Below are 6022 nucleotides of genomic sequence, written 5' to 3'. Positions count from 1 at the left end.
TTGGACGCATTCTAAGACAAGTTGCTCCTGGATAACATGGAAGGAGGCAGCAACTAGCTCATCGGCAAATAAATCCGGTGCCTTACTACGCTCAATATCCTGGACACAAAACTCGGTTTATTGTGTGTGCGTGTGTGCGTCTGTTGTGTGTGTGTGTGTGTGTGTGTGTGTGTGTGTGTGTGTGTGTGTGTGTGTGTGTGTGTGTGTGTGTCTGTGTCTGTGTCTGTGTCTGTGTCTGTCTGTGTGTGTGTGTGTGTGTGTGTGTGTGTGTCTGTGTGTGTGTAGTGTGGGGGCGTCCTTCAACGATACTGGAGGAAACCCCTAATTGATGTTGATTCTGATACTAGAGGATCTCTAGCTGCGTGTTGTTGCATTCTTAGCTAAGTAGAGACTCTGTAGAAAGGTTACGATACAGTACAAACGTAATTGACGCGATCATGCAGTACGTTGCTTGTGTAAAGTTAGTTGGTATTGAATTGGCGGCTAGTCTGTCGGTACAGTACGACATACATAAATGTAGCAATTGGACGCGGTACCGTCGACGGGAGGGGTGTGTCAGCAGTATGGTACACGTACGTTCCCTAGGCCCTCCTGCAATGAGCACTGCGTGCGTTGTCCACCTTACTATTTGGTCTCGTAATGCACTTGTAGTCAGTGTGGGTTCTGTTCTCACGGCGCAGGAGAGACACAGCATGAGGTTGTAGAGGTTCTATCTGCGCTATGGGGTAGTGTTCTATGTGATGTACAAAATCTAGACATGAAGTGCAACTTGCAGTTGGGCCAATCGTACTCCTACATCTACAGTAATGACGCGACCATGCACTTCGAGTTACTAAACATTAGTAACTTTCTGAAGCGGCGTACGTACAGGTGCGGAAACATGGTACAGGAAACGCGCTGATGTGATTAGCAGAAACCGCGCCTATTTTAATTGAATCAGCGTAATTCTCCTGCCACGAAACATCAAAAACGAGTCTATGCTTCGAAGCCTTGGCAGGTGGACAGTCGTTCTCTGTTTCTTCAGGCGCAGCAAACGGCTCACCAGAACTCAGACCAAAACAGGAAGTAATCTTAGTTCTGCCTGTAGTAGCCTTCCGTTTCATGACTGAAGCCTAACTGGCTACGTGAGACTATAACTGGACCACATGTCAGTCCCGTGACTATCGTGACAATAGCCTTGCAGTCCTACCCACATGCATGGTGTCGCGTCAGGTGCGTTCCCTCGCATGTGCGTAAGTCTTGCGACAATCTGAACATCTAAACGAAAGGCTCAAGTTTGAAATTATGCGGCCACACCTATTTTTTAAACCGGGCGGCCCGCCTAGCTCTAGGATGCCTGGGGAAACCCTGAGCATAGTGTCATCTTCAAACTCCTGAGGACTGGCAACGTGATCAGGCACCGAAGTGGTCTCTTGTGAGAACCTTTTTGTAATCTTTGTATACCATCAACAACCAACTGCCAATGAGGTGTCATTTGGAGTGAATCAGCATAACCTGCCTGGATTTGAAAGTGATGCACTGCAAACAAATACACCCTGATAGTCTCCGCTCTGACTGCCCTTGTGCTGAGTGCTGCGAATCTCGACAGTGTTGTCTCTGAAGCCTGTCGGCACGGGAGGTATGCCCAGCAGTTGGCAAAAGTTATTAGATTGTTTCGTACCGGTAGTGTAGGCTGCCTGCATTGACGGGGCTACTGCTGCATGTTGAAATCATTGAATGTCGTGGTCCAGAGTGATTCGCAATTGGTTAGTAGTGGTGTTGGTTTCTAATCTGCCAGTGTGGTTAGGGTCTTGAACCTCTTCACCTGTCCACGAGACAATACATCAGCCAATGTATTGAGCCTCTCCACCAACACCACGAATATGCGAGACTGAGACAATAAAGTTTCCTTTAGCTGCTATTAAGTCCAGCAAACATATGCACTGCATGAGGTGTTTGTCTTTGGTTTTCTTGTTTTTGCCAAATATCAACTACTGCATGGTTGTCACAGTGGTAAACCGAGCATTTCCCCTTCCATTTAGACCCCAGGTGTCCATGACAGAGTCGCACCGCGAGTTCACAGCGGGTAGCAGCAAATCGCCTCGAATTTGCTTCGACATTCGTGTATTCAGACCGAATTCAAAGCGATGGCGAATCCGAAGTGATTGCAATGTCGACTTACTAGTGCGGTCTCATCACGTGTTGAGAGCGTTGCCCAGTTGAAACGATCTCGTTGTGGAACAGCTTTGAATTCGAACAACTAAAACTTGCCATAATCAATGTCATGTTGATCCTTAAATTTTGAATTTGTAGAATGTTGGGGCTTCACTATTTTAGCTAGAAACCTTGCAGCCGGTTGTAATTAGTTTGCTCAACATGTCATGATCAGCCAGCCACTAGTGTGGCTGTACGTAGGACGGACGGGACGGACAGATAGACAGACAGACAGACAGCTAGACAGACAGACAGACAGCTAAACGCCCGTATATCATCACTGTTTGACATACCACCGTACACATTTATACCAAAAACCGTATAGATGCTTAGGATGGTTAGTTGTTTGAGATTGATATGATGATATTTGATGCCTTCTAAATTTTTTTATAATGATCTTGATATTCTTTCGTTTATTGTCATAATTATTTGACGATATGCAAGATCGTCATAATTATTTGAGTGCTCGCAAATTGCTATTTAATTCAAATTGAAGCAACTTGAGTGTCCTACATCACAGCCTGAGCAATCTAAAATTCTACGCAAATGATCAGCAGCATTGATCAGCAGCATTATAGTTGCTGTGATAACAGTAGCATACAGCTCTTTCCACGTAATAGAAAACGACTTTTACTGGTGTTGCTCCAGTCAGCGCCTGCACAGCCACCATCCATTCCAGAAGGCCCTAATGCCATGTGACTCTGCCACATTGGTAAACAGCTGCATCTCCGGAGGCAGCTGCCAGGAAGTAGTAAGGAAGTATGACTTCCCTGTCCAAGACATGCGTTTACTACTCATTATACCGAACCACCTCAACACAGTTGAGGTGGAGAAAGACCGGCTGGAGACATTCACCACTCAAACAAACCGCCGACTCTCTACCCTCCAATCAGAGTGCCATTCAATGTTTGTGCATCCTTGATAGGGATGGATGTCGCTATTGGCTCTTTGCTAATGTAATTTTGCTCTGATGCAAGTACGTGTAGTCTCGACATGTGCCATCCAAGTCTACAAACAACAGGTCGACTCTTTCCAGCTCTTCTCGTCGTCTGTCTCTCGTTCTAAGATCGCTAGACTCAAGTTTACCACAGAGGCCAACCAAAGGTTGACCGCAATGTACGCAAATCATAGCTCTGCATGTCGCCTTGCGTTGAGTGCAAATACCACGCTTTGTAGATGGTCTGCTTGTTCAATGCATGCAATGTACGACACCCTAAGCGACTAGAAGTTGTTTTGCATGCGATGCCTATTCCTCCAAGTACGAAAAGGAAGACAAAGAAGAAGAAGAAGACGACATGCAGGTATATCTCACATGCTAACGAAATGTGATATCAGACGGTAAAAGCAATTGACTACTCCGTTACAAAGAGAGCCAATAGCGACGGGCATTGCTATCAGCAGTTATCGTGAATACACGTGCATGCACAAACACTAACCAAATGTGTAAAATCCTGATTGGAGGATAGAGATGCAGTGGTTTCCTTTGAGTGGTGAATGTCTCCAGGTGATCTTTCTCCGCCGCGGGGGGTGGGAGGGTGATGACCGACTGGACTCTCGAGCCTATGTTCAAGCCAGTCTTGGCCCAACATGACAAGTACCTCCACTCAGGTTGCAACGTCAAAGCGACTAACATCTTCGACGCAAGCTCGTTGTCTCATGTACGTCATTAAACGGAATGAGTACTGTGATGGTGTGTTGAGCCTCTAGTGTCGACTCCACTGACCTCTTGGGCTCAAGCGAGGTAGGACAGTCTTCAATGTCAGCTTGACTGACCTCTTGGGCTTGAGTACATGGTTGTTCCAATGGGCGTTGATCCTTCAACGTCACCCTGAGTGACCTCTTGGGTTCACCCCACTTGTTGGAGCTCAACGTGTGAGCTGACCACTCTGGTTAACCCATTGTTCACAAATCCCTCACAACCTGGCACGTTGCCCCATTGAAGCCCACATTGTCTCATGTCTACGCGGTATCACAACTAGCAGGCATGTTACTTACAACACAGTAGTGTATTACGAGTGATATTAATCATTATTTAATAATAATATGTTTGCAGTCACAGTAAATTATCTAAACATTATCGTCCACTGGCACTAGAGCTCTGAACGGTTCGCTATCAACTTTGGCACGTACTAGTATTGATAAAACTCGTCTATTGTACTTTTAATGTTTTAACAGGCGCTTCTTGAGTCTGTCAAAAGAAACACGATTATGACAATGAGGATAAAATATTCAAAGCTTGGACAGCGTCAGTTCAGTTGAGCTGCCAGTAAATACAGATAGGTCAATCTGATCCATAGACAGTGTAGTAGAATGAATAATTAAACTTATTTCATTTTCCTATAATATGATGCGGGCGGTAAACCATGAATCATGTTCTTGCCTGACCAAAGATAATTTGATCGGTAGAACAGTTAGTTGTTGGTGATATAATGACGTCGTAATGCGTTTTGCCAGTCACCTCTGAACCAAGCTCCACTGTAGTATGCTCCAAAACCGTGTGAACCGGACGCATCTGTGTAGAGCTCCATGTCTGCGGCGGCAGAGAGATGCAGATCCAACATCATTGCCACCCCATTCCAGGACGGAAGAAAGTGGAACCACCACCGGAAATCCTTCCTAGTTTTGCTGTTAATATAAAGGTGGTGGTGACTCAATCGGACGGAGGTTGTCAGTCGATGAGTCGGCGTAGGAAATTCAGTCAGCTGGAATGGCCTTGCATGTGAAACCAAGCTTACCAATTTTATGGATTGCAAGTCACACTTGTTCGCTTGTGGCGTGACGGCCATTGGGGAATTTCATCCATCAGATTCCTCAGTTTTCAGGAGGTAACTTACTAATTAGCACTTCTGAGTCGAGTTCAATGCCTAGGAAAGTAATGGTTGTAGTCAGGCCTGTTTCTTTGCTCGCCTCCATCACTACGTCCAGCTGATGGGCTCTGTCCTTCACCCGTGTCATGGATGCACGGCAAGTGGAGTATCAGGTTCAACAAAGAAGAAATCGGCTAGGTAGTGGAGAACACGATTAATGTGGCAGTCGTTTACTAGGATCCATTCAAACGTATCCGCTACTTGATTAAATAGCACTGGTGAAGAGTGTAGGCCGAAGGGCAAATGTTGTCGATGTAGAATTGGCTGTCACAGTAAATTCCCAACAGGTCCCAATCCTCTCGGTGGACTGGGCACGTATGAAAAGCATGTTTCAAGTCCATCGTTGCCATGTTCAACCCTAATCGGTCTGTTTTACGAAGGCAATGGCATTGTCAATTTTTTTGTACTGCAAGTGATACTCCTCCGGGTCAATGCCGTTGCTAAGGTTGTGAGGAGTGGAGAGGTGTGTAATCAGTCTCCAGCTACCGTTTTTTTGGAACAACACTTACGCCAGAGCACTAGAGAGTTGGCAAAGGGGGTTCCTAGTAAGGGCCAGCCATGTGGCCGCGTTTGCATTCTAAATCGAGCCCTTGCTGAACAATGACCTTGTGCTCAAGTTCAGACTTTAGGTTGGAAGACAAACGAAAGTGGAGCTCGGTTTACAGTATGACGCTGGCACAGCGTCCTGGACGCTGACAAGGATGCTCACACTAGCATCAGCGAAGATGCTGGGGCTGTACCATTCACACACTATTGCGTCTGATGAGCATCTATCACACAAAGAACACACTGCGACAGTGGTCTGACACTGCAAAGTAACCACGTGTGTACACTCACGACAAGACATGGACGATGACGTTTTGCTATTGTTGCTGCGGCTCAGTAGTCTCAAGCGTTTTCTTTCATTTTTAGGTTCTTGTAGTTCTTTGACTGGACTTGCCAAAGGCAGGGAAAGCCACACA

The sequence above is a fragment of the Corticium candelabrum genome, chromosome 10 (genome assembly GCF_963422355.1).
Source record: "Corticium candelabrum chromosome 10, ooCorCand1.1, whole genome shotgun sequence".
NCBI lineage: Eukaryota > Metazoa > Porifera > Homoscleromorpha > Homosclerophorida > Plakinidae > Corticium > Corticium candelabrum.
Note: the sequence above shows the minus strand (reverse complement) of the source record.